At 41.2% G+C, this 19,489-nt stretch overlaps 1 protein-coding gene across 5 annotated transcripts in view; it reads right to left on the reverse strand.

Moving 5' to 3' along the window:
* Positions 1–19,489, reverse strand: part of LOC124179767 (agrin-like) — a 290,835-nt gene that overhangs the window by 32,363 nt on the left and 238,983 nt on the right. For 2 of the 5 annotated variants that reach the window (XM_046564489.1, XM_046564487.1), the window contains exon 1: positions 3,836–3,995. The exons of the other annotated variants lie outside the window; for them this stretch is intronic. The gene's annotated coding sequence lies outside the window, so the exon portion shown is untranslated. Of the gene's footprint in view, positions 1–3,835; positions 3,996–19,489 lie in introns of those variants that run through there. 5 annotated transcript variants of the gene reach the window in all.

Below are 19,489 nucleotides of genomic sequence, written 5' to 3' on the forward strand. Positions count from 1 at the left end.
TCGCCGGAAGTACGAGAGAGGCGGGTGGAAAGAAACGTGAGAACGAAGTCGAGGAGATGTAGACAATTTTTTCGAACAAAGTTCACGGCGCGTGTTTGTTTGTTAGAAAATTATCAACACAGCGTTTGTTATTGGAATAATTATTTCACCAATTCTATTTTACGGTGACCGCACGCACGTGCTTTTTGATATTTCTCGTCCAGTCGGAACGAGCGTGAGCCCGAGGCCGAGATGCTTTATGCCAAAGTAAGTATGCGCTGCATGCAGCGCGGATGAAAAAGGTGGGATTTTTTTTTTTTTTTTTTGATTTTTTTATTTTTTGTTGTTGTAGCGTTGTTTCGCCGACGCTTTCCAACTCCGGGAACCCAGACGAATCACTGTCTGACGCAAGAAACGAGACCCCTGCTACGTTTCTACCAGTTCGCATTTCCCCAGAGCCTCGGAGGAGCCCCATTATTTCTCTCCGCCTCTACCCGCGCTCTTTATTCCTCCTCTCCTCTCCTCTCTTCTCGACCCTGTTACGCTTCTTTACGCGGTCAAGATTTCTCGCCCGACAACCGTGAAATTGATATGAAATTATCCGTTATCCCGGGGTAGTTTCTTTTATCCGTCCTGGCTTTTCCACCGTGAAAGAGTTTCAAAGGTTTTAAGCCTCTCGCGATTCTCCGGTCGTATTTTTACGAAGAAGAATACGTATAAACAAGGTCGAGACGGAGGGAAAATAAAAGCGGGAAAAAAAAAGAGGCGAGTATAAGAACGAGGATATAAGAATAAGAAGAAAGCTCGGCGAGTCGGGTATGCAGAATCACGCAAAACTTTGAGAATTACCCCACGGACCATAAATAAGAAAGAAACTGACGGCGAAACGGGGCCGGGGGGAGAAAAAAGGGGGTCGAGACCCCGTCGGGTCTGGGATCAAGGGACACCCGATCCGGGATCCCTGGCGTGAGTTATGAAGTGGAAAGGAACGAGTGATTTACCGTGAAACCGTTGATAAACTGCGACCGATTAAAATATGGTTCTTTGCCTGCCGGGGGCTTGATCATCCCCCGCTCCCTTTGCCTCTTCTTTTAATCTCCCTTCGTCGCTTCGCAACAATTCTCCCCGCCTTAATCCTGCGTAAACAATCTTTCTTCCTAATTTTCGTAAAACACCCGGATGAAATTCAACGACGAATTTTCAGAGAAAATAGCTTCCGTACGTATATCGGCGATATAATTGTTCCGCACATTTGGCTGATTGCGAAATTCAAAATGGCAGATACAAGATTGCTAAGAGCATAGAACAAACGCAATTGTCATCAGGAATCGCCGATTCTTGAGATCGATTTCGATCACTTCGCATCTCTTATCTGATTCAGAAAACAGGTCTCCCTGATTTGGAAACCGATTGCCGAAAAACGTGTATCAAATAATTCAGTGCAACGTCCGAATTTCACGATTGTTTAATTAACATCGACGCAAGTGTGCCTTGACTCAAGGCGTTAGGCGGATACCGAGACAATATAATCGCCGCGATAAGCTCCCGTGTCTGAAAGGTATAAACAATCCGATTCCACGCTCGTATTTTCATCCCCCTTAGGAAGACGCGCCGGGTGCAAGGGACGTTACATACCGGATATTACTGCGCGTGATGCGCATGTTCGAAGTTGTCTATATGCCCGAATTTCAATATGTATTACACCTACGTATAATATAAATATGAAAATAAATATATGCACCAGACGCCCTGTTTTATTTATGGTTTATCTCGTCCCGCCGCCATCGCGAATCGTTCGACGCAGTCTCGAGTACACAAGGTTCCGAGTATAGCCAGAATTGCAGTTTACACTGCAGGGTATGCATACCTAAATCAAATAACAAGCAAGTGTGTACGGGAAACGCGCTCTCAGTTATCAGAACCGTTGCGAGTGAAACTAGGTACGGAGGATTGTGGCGTTTAATTTAAGCTGAGAAATCGAGAGAGCGATGATTAAAGTTTAATCTCTGTGACGATTAGCTCTTTATCGAGAATGTATAACGGCAGTGATTGTTACTCCTAGAAAAGTGGCATTCGTGCAACCGGTTGATATTCACACCTACACATTTCTGTATACCTACGTGTTATATTGTAAACGTACGAAGGACTATATCGCGTGCAACTCGATTGCTTCGCTATTTTTTTTTTTTTTTTTTCTTCTAGCATATTTATTTTCCTTAGTGTTACACGAGTTATACCGAATCAGACCGAGGAGTTTATACGGCGCAGAAATTGATTTCTCGCACTGTTAAACGAACTTCATATATAATTTGTTACGACGGTGTATCTCTGTAGTATTTTAATGATTTTACGAAGAAGAAAAGAAAGCAAAAACTACCCCTTATATACGAGAGCATCCCTGCACTTTAATTTTTTCTTTTTATTATATATGTACGTCACAGCCGGCTGCAGATATCGTGCTGTTATTTTAGCCGAGCGTCTGGCTTTCGTTTTTTATTTTGTCTGTTTTTTTTTTTTTTTGTTTCTTTTTTGCAACCCCCGTCGTGACGTTTATGCGACAAATTTAAAGCTTCAACGCTGGCTGGATTTGAAGGTATTTATTTATGGCTGAAGTAGTAGCTGGTAACGCGTTGAGAAATGCGTTTTTATTCGTCACGTACTTTTTCTCTCTCTCTCGGTTCTGTTTCGTTTCGTTACGTTTCATTTTTTTTTTTTTTGAAGTTTTTTTTTGTTTTTTTGTTTTTTGTTCCTTCTCTTCCGAATGATATTATTACAGACGGCGGGCGTGTAGCGAAAAACATTCTCTCTCGTTCACCGCGCAAACTGCACCGGCACTACGACCACTTTGTAATTTGTCGTTTTAATTGCTCTGTTATACGTGTGTTTGAAGTCGCGGCATTATAATACCCTGCGCAACGTGGCCGGTTACGCTTTAGTTTGCCAAATTTTACTATCAATTTGTTATTCCGCGCGTTTAAACGGGCGAATTAATAATACCGCGTTGGTATTGTACAAAGATATACCGTGCCTAGTTGGTGAACGCTTCATCCCTCCTCGACGCGAAACGAACGACGACGAAGCAAGGTAAATAAAATGTTTTGACGAATGCGGTTGTCGGAAACTTTCCCGTATTTATTTTATAAACATGCACGTGTGCTTCCGTGTCTCTACGTGTATTTCTATGTACGTAGATTATAACCGTTTTTCGGATATATATATTGGTATAATAACATTTTGTTCAAACTTTCTACCCTCCGCATATACAGTCGATATTTTAACTGGTTATTTTCGTGTTAACGAGTTGCTCATGCTCCTGCACCGTATGACTATTATTTTTTGCTTCAGTTCCGTTGACGCAACGCTTCACGGAAATTAAATTTTTTTGGAAATTACATTACGCCTTGCAAAAATTCGTAAGACTCCCTACCAGCGAAGGACGATTTTTACCTACGCGTATACGTATACCTGCAATTCAAGTTTCGACCATGTTGCAAATATTATTGTAATTTTTTACTCGTTTTACGTTTTTTTGTTTTTTTTTTTTTTCTACTTATTTATATTCAAGCGGCAAGGGTAAGTTCAGGAGAAGGGTTCAACCGCGAAAATTAAGGGCACAAGGGATCGAGAAAGACAGAAGTAGTGGGAGAAAAAAGTGGGAAAGAAATTCTGGTTTTTTTGAAATCCGAACCGAGGTGAATAAAGATTTATGAGGAATAGAAAAAAAACGACTCGGTGAAAAAAAAAATTGGGGTAGGGGGAGAAAAAAAATTGAAACCTCGAGTAACACGTGACTCCGCGAGGTCACACGAGGTCACACGAGGTTGCGCGAAAATGTGTCGTGATTCAATATGGCGACCTCCGTACTAGCAGGCCTGAGACTTCTTCGGTCCGTTTAATCGTTGGAAACACTTTTTTCCCCGGCGTTAGGTAAAAACGTTTTCACTGATTTGGCACTTTCGAGGAAGAATTTGAGCCGTTTTTTTACGCCGCAAGGACACCGCCGGCTGGATATCGAGACACTGAGATTCGCCTCCCTCGGCCTCCGAAGCGAGGCGCTGCGAACTCTGATATTGATTTTCGCGGAGAAAACACACACGCGTTGTAAGTGGGTGCCTACGACACGCCGGAGTGCATTGCTCGAGTCCGAAACCTGGTCCATCGGATGCTGGGGACACCCTCCACCCTCCACCCTCCACCCCGAGGGGCGATTCGATCGAGGGAGTTATAAGTTTAACGGTTGAAAATCAAATTGAAAATCAAGGAAACTCGAATGACCGAATTATTCGATGAGATGCAGACGAGGAAATCGGTCGGGAATGTCATTGTAATCGTCATTGGTAATCGTTGGGAATGAATTGAAATCGAGCCGCGAGGGTTGGAAATCGTGGAAATCGTTGAAAGTTTAATTGCGGCAAGCGCGAAACTTTGTTTCGATTCAACGACGTTCCATCGATTTCCATGGTGACTGCCGAGTGAACCGTACGTTGATTTCCAATCATTTGCCATTTTCGTTCGAGGTCATTTAGAATGGTTTTTCGTCATTTTATAGTATCCGGTGATCACTGAAAATCATTAGAGAGATACGGAAGTCACTGTAAAAATTAGGGGCAACGTCGGAAATTGGTGGAAATTATTTGATACACTTAAAATCAACGGAAATCACTCGAAATCAATGTTAATGAACTGCAACTATTAATTTGATTTCCAAACGAATGGCCCCCCGAGTCACCCTGCAAAATATCGTTCTTAACGCTGATGCCGATGCCGATGCTGTGAGTTTCGAGTTATCCAATTAATTCAATGGCTTATTGCAAAGTCTATCGAAATTAAGCTTCCCTACTTTTCGGAAAGATTCGATTCAACTAAGCGTGGATTTGTAGGTACAACAACAGTGATTCGTTTTGAATTGAATCAAGATGTCATGATTCACGTGCTACTTTAAAATATACTTTGTAAAATGCAGAATTTACTCCAGAAATAGTGAAAACCACTGTGTGCAGATTGAAATCTGCTACATTAATAGGAAAAAAATATAGCTGATTCGGGTATTTTTTATTAAAAACCTTGACCAAAGCCTCTCGTTTTCCGCAGTTACGAGTAAGATCTGCTCTTTTTCTTTTCTGCGTGTATACGATGAAAAGCTTTCGATCCAATGTAGAGAAAGACCGGATTTGTCCAACGTGCACCTTTCGGATTATCGTTTATTTTTTACTATTTTTCTCGTCTTGTTAGAGAGCCATGTTCGCGGTAAAATTCCGTTAGAGAACTCAGTATATAAATAAATATATATGTACACATGTAAACTCCGATACACCGTGGATGAAAATAAATTTCAGCCGTTACACACGGCGATATTTCATTTCCCTTCGCGATGTTATCGAGCTGAAAAGTTCACCCATTTAGTTGATAATAACACCGTTGATATTTTCATCGTTAAAATAGCAATTCACAGTGATAATTATACGAGTAAAATACACACTGAGAAAAATTTCATTTGTTACAGTAACTAGAAAAATTCAGCAAAACAGGTATCGTTAAAAAACACTGTTTGAATATTGTTGGGATTACGAAAAACGAGGTACGCCTAACAATTTTGCGCTATCGTCGATCCTTTTTTGGTTATTGCAGCGCAAAATCAATTTCTTCGGTTTACTAAACTTTTTTAGTTAAATAAGGCTTCAACGTCAATTTATCGTTGCACAAGCTTTAAATTTTCGCAACAGTTGCAAGAATAAAGGATACTGAACGACCGTTTAGCTCTCCTCGTAAGTATAATACGAGGGATGTATCAAAGGTTCATTTTTCTTCATCTGTCATCGCGTTCTGACAAACGATTTTCACACCGACTTATAGCTCGCCCTGGGCAGCCTGCTCCGTGGTTGCAAGAAAGCCGGCTGGCGCGGATGTGATAAATGATCATCCGACCAAACCTATTGAAACGTGTTTTTGGCTGTTCTTACATTATTAAAAATCCTAACAACCCCCAGCCTCGACGAATAGCCGGAAACACACAAACAGATTTGGATGTATCTAGATTGAAACCAATTTTCGGTTTTAACGAAGCTACGTACGAATTCACAGATGAAAATTGCAGGAATCAATAAATTCAAAAACACGATACAACCGCAGCGGCATGTTACATTGTTTGGTAACCGAGAGAAATTTCGTTCAGAATTATGAAACCACTTCTTCCATCCAGGAGAATAAAGCCTTTTCTCCCAATCAGTAATAATCAAACAATCGAAAGATTCTTGCTGAAATTTTGTTCTTTGGCCTGGACCGAATCCAATTGATCACTCGCAATCAGCGGCTTGTGCACGTGCGCTAAATTTCGAGCTTGGACTAATTCAAGGGACTTACAATATTCGGGGTTTCAGGATCTCAGAGATTTTGTGTAACTTGAAGGATTTCAGCGGTTTCCACGAAGTTCCAGTCAGTTTTGGAAAAAATTCAGCGTTCATCGCCTCGTCTCGGGAGGGCAATCGACGTGCAGAGTTATTCCGAATGAGGCAACGTCAGCTCGAACAATACGTTATAAATTTCGTTCGTCCCATGGCTATACCTAACCTAATCGGCTCGGTAAACTGCAGCATAACGCAGACAATAGTGCAATTCTGATGCGTCCTGAATCGTGCAGTCCGCAGGATTTATCCTTGGTAACAGAGGGTTGATACGTCATGGAGGCCGGAAATACATCGGCGCGGTTAGCCATAACGGTGGTAATGGTGGAGATTTATTGTTGCAGTGAAACTTCCGAGCAGCGAACACCTTCGAGGCTGAAAATATTGTCCGTTATCGAGGAGCGTCCGCTATTCGGAACAATATCACCGTGTAAATTGTGCAAAGAGAAGCGTCGCTGTAACGGATTTGCGGCTTGCGTGAAAGGAATTAGCGAAATCCGCAGGTCAAAGTTTACCCGTGTACATTATATGTATAAAATTCAGCAATTCCGGAAGAAGGGACCGACGAAAAATTGGAAGGCGCGCGCGCATTTCTGCCGGGATTTCCGGCACACGCTCGATTCCCAAGACCCGGAGTGCCTACGCAATACAAATTTACCACGACCCTCACCTGACGTTTATCGCTCGATCAGACCGCGGCGCCAAATCCAACAACCCGAAGCGGAACACACGGGACATAATTAATGCGTTGGGTAAATAAGTAATTAGCGACTCACGGTTCCACGGTTTGGCCAATTTTCCGAGCTCGGGTTTGACGGTACAGGGTATCCGTTTCGTTTTACCGTACATAAAGCTCCCCTTCGCCCCCGGATGATAATATTTTCACTTTGAAACACGCGCAAATTATTGACATTATTATTACGGTTACCGTTACCGTTACCATTGTTGTTATACTCGGAATATCCGTCAGATACACCCCCGTCATTAAGCCTTGCCAATCCCCTGTTTTCCCTTTCCTGAAAAATTTTCACGGAATTTTTATCACCCGCAAAGAGTGTGCGTATAAACACGCCAACGAAATCGAAAAACTTTGATTTATTTCACCGAGATTTTTTCACTCGCCAAACAGGGCTTATTGCGTTGTACAATTTTTCACATTTCTGTCGAAATTTTTCAACTATCGCTTGACGTCGGAATTGTTTTTGAAAATTTTAACAATTTAGGATTTAGGGAGGATTTTTCTTTTTGCTCTATTTTTTTTTCTTTTTTTTCGTCGGAACACGATTGAGGTCTTATTCGTTGAAATTAGAACAATCCATCTCGTTTTCAGACATTGAAAAATGACGCGCGATGACATTTTTTTTCTAAAACTGCGAACAATAGGACCGACCAGTTGAAATTTGTTTATCTCAAATCTTGTCAAAGAAACAAAGAAACACGAAGTGTCATGTATTTTTGATATTTTGGATTACGCTATTTCTGAAAATAATAATTTGGTCGTTCGTTATGATTTTTCATTTGAAACAAAGCCGAATGCAACTATTAGCAGGCCGTAAATAGAAATGAAAAAAAATTCGGTCCAATTATTTTAAAAAACTACGCTTCATACGCACGTACGGATGGTAGCAAATTTTTTTTGCAACGAAACTTTCCCGTTGATCACATATTTCCATTGAATCTAGTTCAATTACAGATTTTTCACCAGTTTCGTATTACTTTTTTTCTCCGATTCATTTTTATTCAGAATACTACCGAGAGGCGTGCCTCGAATGATGATGATGACGAACGCCGCATGAGACTCGAGAGAAATTTCGTTCACCCTTCCATATAACGGAATTTAACAACGCGTAGAAATGTATTATAGGTATAATACGTATGAGGTAATGGTGTCTGAAGACGCGGATATAGAAGCCTAATTTCGAACGGTATATGCCAACATTTCGGCACCGCTTCAGACAGCCAAGGAGAATCTTCCGCTCGTTTAGGGGCCCCATAAACCAGGGTCGTAACAGTTTTCCTTCTGCAGTTTCTCTTTGAATCCCAAGCCGCCGAATGGCTGCCCGTAAACATTGCGGCTATACCAACCCTCAGATTTCGCGACGGTTCATGATTCACGAAAATTTTGCAAAATCCTCGAGAAAATAACGCGGAGAAATGAAGCATGGGTATCACTGTTTCTTCTTCTTTCGTTTGACATTTTTTTCTCCTTCTCTCTACCGACAAAATCAGATTTCTATTGCGCGAATGCATAGAAAATTGGGAAATAAGAATAAGAAAAAAAAGCCCCGAAGCGTCACAGCTTGAAGCAAATCGCTGCGGGAACTCGGAATGCTTAAGATTCCCGAAACTTACATTGTATATGTATGGCTGTATGTATAAAAGAAGTTTCGCACCAGCTCAGCCATTTTTTTTTATCTTCTCAGATCTGGTCCATAATTGGTTACATAGTAGTACTACTTAAAGTTACTCTCTGAGAATTTTTCCTGATTTTGTAATTTACTAGTTACGGAAATGGCATTTTTTTTTTTTTTCAACCCGAGTATCATGGAAGATTAAAGTCGGGCAAACAAAAAATTTTAACACGAAAACGTTATGTCTTGCCATGAACTGTTTAATGCAATATATGTGATAGTTTTGATGCCATGCCAGTATAACATATGTCGCAGCAAATAGTTCATGGAAAAGAGGAACTCAGATGTATTTTAATTCACCTTTCTCGATAAAATATTTCTTCTACTCGGCAAAAATGTCGGGTTCCACGATGCCAATTTTTTTCATACTTTTTGCAATACAGGAAAATTAAAGGTATGGCATTGGTAGAAAAAAAAAGAAAAATTTCGTCAAACACATTGTATATATTGCATTAAATAGTTCATGAAAAAACATTACTCTTTTTCATGTTAAATTTTTTTTCGCCCGTCTCGAATGTTCCACGATATACGGGTTAAAAAATTTAGAAAACTAAAAGAAAACATTTCGAAAACGAGTAAATTAAAAAATCTGAAAAAGATCAAAGAGAGCACCTCTAAGAAATATTACCAAATAACGAATTATGGAACAGATCCGAGGGGATAAAAAACAAGTGACTGATTTTGTGGAGAACGCCTTATACGTATATGAGGCAAGCTGCGCTTATATACGCAGAGTATTATACCGAACCATCTGCTAGTTCAGACAATTTCGGTAAACAAAACTTCCAACTTATGATTTCTTCAGTTTTATTCAGTTTTTCTGCCTCCCCCCCCCCCCCCTTCCTTCCTTCCTTCCTCCGCCGAAGGGTAAGTGGAAAAAACAAACTTTTTCACGAATTGCTGCCGTGGGAGCCGCGCACGTGCAGCAAGCAAAGGCTCGGGTCAACCTCGTTGAAAAATACGCTTATATTCACTTGCATTATATATAATACGAGCGTAATATATTTTCCTTCCTTATCCACGAATAACTCCAATGACATTTTCGCACCCCAGAAACAAAAAAATCTAAAACGACAATGTCGGAAGAAAAAAATGGAGGCGATTTGAAAATTTGCAGTACAACACAACGATGCGTATTTATAAATATATATAAATATATATACATATAATTACGATTAATTATAGGTAATTAAACCGGTCAACAAGTAGACAAATTTTTCATTTTATTTTTGTATTACGATTAATTTTTCCTTGACGCTTACTTCTAGATGGACTGAAAAACGCGCTTCCATACTTTCCTTAAACTTTGTTATATCGCGAGACGAAAAATCTGTCATCTCAGGGTAGCTGATTTTTAGTAAATTTGCCAAACACGTAATGCAGAAATTGAAATCCATGAATAATTAGGTATCGATCTAACAACGTAGATGATGTCAAATTTCCGCATCGACCATAAAAATTGTCTATGCGTCCATAGTACAGCTGCTAACTGGTGAATTTTTGACAATTTTCCTACCACCGCCATGTTGTACAGCGCAGATCTGTCTTACAAGTAAGAAGTACCGTCAGCTTCCTCAAATTCGAGCGTTATCTCTCACTGAATTCGAAAATACCGCTCTTCCGTTGAGAAGAACAAATTTTTCTCAGAACATTATCAATCTCCTCCACTTATGAGGTAAAATAAACGAACTTAAATCCCATAGAAAAAATCGTGTAGTCTGCTCTCTAAATTTGAACAAGTGAATATTCACTGATTCCCAGTTATTCTTAAGTATACCACTGGAAAAAAAACAGTGCATACGGACCGACGTTACGGTGTCTTTTCACCGATATCCCACTGATTTTCTCCAGTGGTAGACTTATAACTGATTCACACTTAGAGAGTGACGCTGGTGTTAAAAAAGCTACTTCTGGCCCTTTGGAATCCAAATCCATCCAGCATCCGGCGCGCGTCACGCGACGTGCATCATTCGGGAAACGCGAAATAGCCGCGTTGCAAGCAGGATCGCGAATCGGCTCTCTCGTCGCGAGTCCTTCCGGCACTCCGCGTTCCTGCACCCAGCGACGCGCATCCCTTGCAGCCAATCCAGAGCCGGAGCAGCCGATCGAACGGGCCGGCATATCGCGACCGAATCTCCCGGTAAATCATATTGATTCCGCGTTAAAACTTTGATTTACGATAGCCTGTATGGTGCAGGAAAGCCCGCGAGTCCCGTTCGAGGCTCTCCTTTCACGTCCCGTACGTCCTGCAGACCCGGGGTGACCTCGCTTGGCTAGTACATCAAATTTATGTATAGAACGCGTTATACCGCCTCGGTACCTGCTGCAGGATACCCGCCTCGCGTTACACGACGATAAGATCGCCGTACCGTGCGCACCCTCCAATAATCTCTTCTCGATGTATACGAGCATCCGCGCCAAATTGCCTGCCCCTGCCCGTTACCCATTTCTGCAGGATTTTCCCCCTCGGATACCGACCGGGAATGATCGCTGAAAGTCATCGGCGAAGCTCGAAGCCACGGGGAAACACCGCGGCCACAAAGCGCGTTCGTACGTTGGATATTTGGGATGATCTTTAGACTGGAAAGATGTTTTGTTAGCGTCCAGCGGAAGGAGAAAATGGTCTTCCAGTAGGCGGAGGAACCCGAAGAATTCACATGGAAATCGGGTGGATTTTCAGTACGCATTATTCCGATCGAAAGTTCTCATGGACACAAGTCCCAAGAATCGGTGGTTTCCGATATACGATATTCGGAAGAAGGATTTCTTTTTATATAAATGGATTTCGTGATTTTCATGAATTATAAAGCTTGGAAGAAACTTGAAATAAAACAAATCGCTCAAAAAATTGTGCAGTTCATTATCAAAGACAGGCAGAAAGCTGTCATTGATTTCATCCATGAACTCGCTGGGTTACTGGAAGGGGATGAATGGAACGTCAGATTTCGCGCGAAGTAAGAGAACCTCCGACTCTTGCAATAACCGAGTTGTTCCGTTTTTCACGCGTCCGCGTCTCTGCAAATCGGCCGTGCAGCTTTTGAGTGATATATTTGATTTCAAGTCCCCCTTGAAGCTTTCTAATTCGTAACAATGACGTAATCCATAGATATGAAAAAATCCACAGACCCACCTTCCAAACTTTCGATCGGGAGAATACGTACTATAAAATACTGAAAATCCATCCAATTTCCGTAAGGATTCTGCGACGTCCTTTCCGACTACGGTCAACCGAACCAGAAAACAGATGCCTAGATAGGTATACCTGTGTACACCTCTGCACAGCGTAAACTTTGAAGAACTATAATAACAATAATCATATCGCAGTCACAACCGCAGTTGCCTCTCGAAGTACGTAGGTAGATACATGTATACCCATGTACGCCTCTCAACTGCGGTCGTAACATCAACATAATTTCCGGAGTCACCGGGCGCAGTTTCAATGAAGCACGAAGTACGTCGGGGTACGTAACCAGGGCTCATAATGCCAGAAATTCGCTTGGAATTTGACCAAAGTAACCTTAAACGCCGCGCATATGCGTACATAAATTCCAGGGCCTTGTCTAAGTGCTTGTAATGTGCATAAACGGAGAGGCGAGAGAGTTAACCAGATCTGATTAATTCTGCACCTCTGCTAATTCTTCTCGGTGAGGATAAGCCGTTTTCCGCAGTTCCCGGATGCTCGGATCCATTAGCTCGGTATATCGATGCAAGCCAATGCTTGAGACAGCAGGACCGTTCGTCACATTATCCTTCGTCGTTGCTCCACCGTGCCGGGGTTCAAGTCCCGGTTATGTTTCCATGCCCTATTTAGCTTTGACACGTGACGTCAAACGCTTCCTCCATATCGCCGGAGCAGTCCGCACGCTCTGTATTTTGATTACGGAAACTCCTGCTCCTGCAGGATTCTAACCGCAAACGCTCCTGCACAGGATATGGGATTTCCCGATTCACGTTGACGTGAATCCAGACCTAGAGTCTTATTTTTGCCAACGAATTGATGAGAACGAATTAAGCAAAATGTCTCTGTTGTGTACGGATTCTTAGTAAATTGGGCAGAACGCTTAAGAATTAATATCGATCATCAATTTGAGAAAAGATTTTCTACAATTCTACAACGTTGAAAATGTTTAAACCCTGTGGTGTTTGCAACCTGATTCCAGTGTTTTTGACCTAAATCCGAAGTCCGAGTTACAAAACCTTATCTCAAATCGTTCGTGTTTTATCTTTGCCTCCGTTGTTCAAATTTCCTCAGAATCGTAACTCTCCCAAAGTCTGCCGATGCAGTATAATTCACATTCACTGTAATTGGAAAAAATGAAAATTTTCTTAAAACTTACTTCCGTTTCGCCAACTTCTAACCCACATACCGATTCATCCCTAATCTCTTGTCTCTTCGATTGTCCGAGGTGAAAGATTCGCCTTAGTTGAAGCTTGTCGACTGAATTTCGCCCTTCTCCCTTACACCCTGAAAGCTGCTGATCGTGAATGTGAATCGGTGCAATACAGCCGGTGCAGTTGGTGACCGGAGGGCGTTCATCCATGTGGAGAACATCGCCCGTACGGTGCACCATGGCAGCTGGAAATGGTCGACCAGGGTCGCGTTTGGAGGCGGCATGCACTCCGCACCGAGGCAGAGCTTCGTTCAACCTGCATCTCAGTACCGGCAGCGTTGCAGATAGCGAGCTATTTTGGTAAACTGGAGTAAACTGGAGGCTCCAGTGCAGCAGCAGCATGTGCTACCTGCAGTCGAGAGAAGGCACAGACAGAGAGGAAGAGAGAGAGAGAGAGAGAGAGAGAGAGGGAGAGAGAAATGATAGGAGAGAGCGAGAGAGAAACTCACAGCCCGAAAGCCACGATACAACACCGCTCGAGTCCATGTACGCGTAAATTGGATGGGAAATTTAGTGGTTTAGCTTGCAAATATCCATTCGCTCGGGGTGATGGTGCCGCTGTTGGTGCGTAGACGTCGCTCCGCCGATACATGGTGCATTCTCTACGCGTTCGTAAGTGGTGTGGACGTAATTGTACACGTCGTGCATTGGGATACCTGCACGTGTTATACCTCTACTCTGCGTGTATTATACGCGATATATACAGAAACCCGTATACCTGTGGATGTTTCGCTGATAGCATTTATTACGCCTCGGTTAAACCACGTTCGCTATGGGCAATAGACGATGCAAACAATTAGAGGGGACAGCTTGTACAATGTGAAACGGCATATTTTCACTTGGAATTTTTTTCCCTTTCAGCACGTCACTCCGCGTTGTTTCGAACGGTGTTAATCCCGATCCGACGTTTGCCGGATCGTGTTTCAACACCGTGAAATACGTTCCATCATATTTATCGCAGATTTTTCTTGTTATTTTTTCGTTTTTTTTTTTTGTTTTTTTTACTTCTTCTTTTTCAAATGGAAATTGTACCAATTTTTCAACCCAATTAAGGCAAAACAACGCCACGTGTTTATATATGCAAACTCTGGCGAACAGCGAACGGTTCTCGTTTTATAATCAGAATAATATTTATTGTAAAACAAGGTGTGTTTTCAACTTTTCTAAGAATTTTCCCCGTGTATCGGCATAATATTCACACGTAAGAAATTCCTATTTACACGCATACATGTAGAACAACATCAACAGGTGGTTTTCCGAATGAATTTTCATGGCATTCGACGTAGAATTTCTGCAGGCAAACTTCATAGTTGGTAAAATTCAATAACTCGCAATGGATTACGCATATATACCGAAAATACATGATATAATCTTATGTATGTATATATATATGTATATATATATACATATAGTGGGGTAAGAAGGTATTCAGACTAGGGAGAGTAACTGGTTAGGTATATCCACGTTCCGCGGTGATGTTATACGCGAGTTACGAAGCTGAAAGACGTCATAAGTCCTGCTTAACATCTTCGCGGGGACGTTATATAACCTGCAAGTTGGAGAGAAACTTTTTAATTTACTCGTTTACCCTGAAAGTTTCTACAGTTCGCAAATGAAAGGAGATGTGTACGTACGACGATCTTTTACATTGCTGTGAAAGCAACAACGGAAAAATTAAAAGAAAAAAAAAAAATAGTAAAAATAAATAAAAGAAAGGGTAAAGGTTTTCTCGAGATAATGAAAGCGGAGAAATTGTGCACAGTATTGCATAATTCGCAAATCGGAGGCCTTTGCGAGGAAGAATAAGAAAATACATGTTTTGCCGTAGACGAGGGGGAGATGAGGGTAAAAAAAAGGGGCCTCAAGACCCTGACCCTAATTCCTAATTCGCAAGACCACGAATGGAATACCACCAAGCTTTATCCATCTAATGGACGCCCGCATTGCCCAGGAAACGGTAAAACGGGGAAAACGCAAATCTGCATAAATGATATACCGGGAAACCAGACAAAGGAGCTTCGTTACGGCTGCATTAAAATTTAATAAAATATATCTGCGGGGATTCTGGTGGATGTTCATCCGCACCGCCAAACAGCCGACTAGTTTTCTGCCTGCTTCCAGACCCGGGGGTTTTATGCCACCTTGGATTGTAATTTACGCAGAGAATTCGGCTTCGACGTTACCGGATAACTCGGTTTCCCGTATAAACTTATCCCCCGCGTCCCATGGCACGCTCAACAGTCACACCCGTAACCCTTGCCATCCTCATTTAGCGTTTCGTGTCTTGAATCGTCGCGACTTTCGATCATTCGGTTTCCTCAATTTCTCGTAAATCATCGTTTTGAGGCTGAACGAACAGCTCTGTTATGGAAAACAAGCAAGTGACTGACTAAATCGACCTTTTCAGAAAGGATGTAAAATTTATACTCGAGAGCGGAGTAAACGTGTCAGCTAAAGCATCGGTATTCAGGATTATATAATCTAAAACTTATGACTGGATTTAAATTGACGTTAACAATTTTTACACTCAATGACCTGATGATTCAATACTCGATCGTTTGTAGTCAAATTTACTCAGTTGTTGAATACCTTTCTAATTAAATTACATCTTTTTCGTCGAATAAAATTGCATGGTCTGTGTCACTAGAAATGATGTTATTCCTTGGTTTCGTTTTTAGGCTCAACATTCATTCCCGCCTTAACGCTAAATAGAAATCATTTAGGAAAATCTATCATAGCTGAAGGCACTTGACGAGGCCCAATACTATCAATTTGTACACTCCTTCGTTTTTCTCCGGTTAATATACCTTCCCCTGTTCTAACTTGCTCCTGCAGGCTCAGCCAGAGGTAAATCGATATCCTAATCCTTAATGCCGGTAGGTATTCCAACTCAACGGTTGAGTTAATCTCGAGTTAATACTTCGGACTTGGAGCCCATAGTTAGAATGCTGGTATGCGGGCAACTATACGAGTATACGAGAGTGGTGATCCACTCTCTCGCCTCACCGCCGAGACACGTAATTGAGGAAATGCGTACGCGTAATAATAATCATTTACGTATTATATGTATAATATTATAACAGGCTTCGGGAATTGACTATCCTTACAATGACCCCAGGATGTCTATTCGTCGGTAGCGTAGCGAAACATTGAACACAGAATCGAGTTTCGCCAGTCCTGTGAAAACCACCTTTTTTTTCACAAGAATTGTAATTCAATTTTATCCTGCGAACACGCTGCCCGAGGTTCTATTCAATTTATTAACGCAATTGACTCGACTAATTGAACGAGACTCGGAAGAGCCGATTTGTTTTCAGGTATAAAATAGAGGGAAAAAGTGCCAATGAAAAGAAAAAATGGACGAGAAGAAGAACTAGAAAGAAAAATAAATAAATAAAAAAGTAACAAAGTTGACTGAAAAATACTGCACGAAGGCGAATAATCCTCTCATCTCTGCCAGCGAAGAAGAAGAAGAGGAACAAACAATCGGGATAATTGTTCGGTGTGTCCGTTTCAACGAACTGCAACTACATCGGATCTACTTCTTTTAATTTTTGTTTCCTGTTTTATTTTATTTTCTTTCGCATGCATTCAATTTGGCGGATTGGTTCAATTTTATAAAATTAGCAAACGAGCTTCTAATCGTCGCTTCGTAGAGTAACGAGTTATATGACATTCGTTCACTCGTCGTTGATTGCCGCGAGCAGGGAATAAAATGGCATCAAATGTAATAAGAAAATAAAAAAATAAAACCTTTGCCACTCTGCAGCGTGCTTTAGTGCACTATCGTTTGTCCGAAAGTGATTATTTTTTTTTAATGTATCATTGTGGCTCGACTAATGAACGGAGCAGAGTGAACCAAAACGCATTTGAAAGCTGCGTATTTTCGCTTTGAAACACAAAAAAGAATTTCAAATTATCTTAACAATTGACAGGTGTAAGTGTCACGTGAAATTTGGCTTAGCAGTGACTTTTTTCACCAAATTTAGTATATTTATTTTCAGACGTTCGGGAACGTTTTTATTGATTTCTCGAGAACAACAAGTTGATTCAAAAATCCGTTCTGTAGGAGTTTAGAGGATATATTGACGATTTTAAAAAGTCTTGGTTTTTGTGTTTCAGATATTCCACACGTTAACACAGACCGCCAATTTCTTTATAATTTTAATGAAAAAATGAGAAAATGTTCTTGAAACTACAAATAATAACGCCTCCAAAATCAGATTGTTCCAAATGTTTTCATTTTGCTTTAAAAAAAAAAAAAAAAACAATCTTACAACTAGGTATGATTTTAGGCCGTCCAACTAATACAGATGGACGAATTTACTTCTCGATCTTTTTGATCATTCTCGTTTCTACTCTTTTCCATGACGTATCGTTATTGTTATACTTTTTTATTCCGTCCCTTTTCTTCTTCTACTTTTCACGAATACATATAAGATGAAACGAACGAAGGCGCGAAAATCTCCTTTGTCATCATCAACCGGAAGCAACGTGCAGAGTGGAAGTAATTTGAAACCGGGGTGAGGATTTCGCTTGTAGGCGTTATATATCCCGGGCCGCAGAAAGAGGGAAATTGAATGCCCGGCCAATTATTGACGATCTCGATGAGGTCTAATCACGTTTCCTGTTTCCTACTTGGTTTCCTGTTTCCTTCCTCTTTCTCTTCGGCAATCCTCCGTCATCAATCGACTCTTCAATGTGCATTTCTTGTACATGTATATTATGTCTGTAATAAAAGCGGTTCTGCGATACCACGAAACGATCGCGTAAAACGCGGCTGTAAAATAGCTCGACGAGGTTTATCATATACATACATACATATATATGTATATACATATGTACACGCTGACAAGAGAAAGAAATTACCCAACCCTTAGGCAAATCAACTCAATACACAGTAAACGAACCCTTCCGTTCCGAAGAGAATAAACGAACCGTGACCTATAAAATGATCGCAAAACGGTGACGGTTTATAACTATTGTCGGGGAACGAAAGCCGCTTGGTAAATATTCACACGTTATTGTTCGCTAAAAAGTTATCCTGTAGATTACGTTAATTCGAACCGCCAACCCCTTCGCCTCGATTATCCTACCGCACTAAAATTAAAAGTTTGACAGATTAAATTGTCCAGTGGTTAAGCCGAGAAACAATTCCGATTTATCGCCACCGCAAATATGTTTGCAAATGCCTGCAATCCACCCCCCGGGCCGAAAGTTGTGTAATCCATTTGGATCTGAAAACGCGGCTAGGTTAAACGTCGGGAAAACAATCGCACGATGAGAATTATGTATCGTTGCGAATTTGAAAATGGAGGATCAGTTTCTTTTGTCTCTTATTTCGAACCTTCGACTATTGCATCGACACACTCATTGTCGGTCAGACAATTGTACAACAGTCAATTACTGGCTTAGGTACTAGAAATTACCTTGTGCTGTTTATTGTGCGAGAATTTGAATAACATTCGTTATTCTCTAGCTATCCGGGAAGGCGTTCATTTTGTTTATAAATTGTGGAGTGGACGATGCAGTCAAAGTATGTTGGTAACAGGGAGGCAGGGATATGAATGAAAAAGTAAGGAAACGGAAGCAGGGAAATAGAAAAAACATGGGTGAAAAGAAAAAAGAACCGGCTCGATGTGACGATCGCGAGACTGACGCTAAACGCTACGTAAATCAAAAAGATTCCAGATCGTGATAGCCTGAAAATCAATTTTCGTAGAAATGCACGTGAAGTACACAGCGGATCTAAGCTGTGCGTTGCAGAGTCTTGAGTGCAAACGGCGAGAAATATGAATAAACTGGTCGTCGAGGTATAAGCGGGGTTGAAGTTTCGAATTTGGAAAGTTCCGAAAGCCCCTAGTTCCGAATTATTTCGTGGCGAAACTTGAAGCAAAGATGAATCAGATTTTGACGGATCAAAGTTCCGAAATGCAAGATTCCGGAAATTCAAGTTACGACGGAGAAAAATTCCGAAAATTAAAATATACTCATGGGTGTAAAAAATGAGAAAAACCGAAAATCAGACTGATCAGGATTCCGAACGTAAGCGTACCAAAATCCAAAACAAAGTAAGATCAAAGTGGTTGAATTTTACCAAGCCAAAAATTCACGGAACCGAAAATCTTCGATAACTCGGAATTTCGATGTTTCAGATTTTTAAACTATCTCATTTTCGAATTTTCGGAACTTTGACTCGTCGGAATTACGCCCGTTCGGCATTTTGTCTCTTCGAAATTTCGCCCTTTCGAAAATTCGATGTTCCGTCAAAGTTTGATTTCTTTACTTTAACTTTCGCCACAAAAAA

The sequence above is a fragment of the Neodiprion fabricii genome, chromosome 4 (assembly GCF_021155785.1).
Source record: "Neodiprion fabricii isolate iyNeoFabr1 chromosome 4, iyNeoFabr1.1, whole genome shotgun sequence".
Classification (NCBI taxonomy): domain Eukaryota; kingdom Metazoa; phylum Arthropoda; class Insecta; order Hymenoptera; family Diprionidae; genus Neodiprion; species Neodiprion fabricii.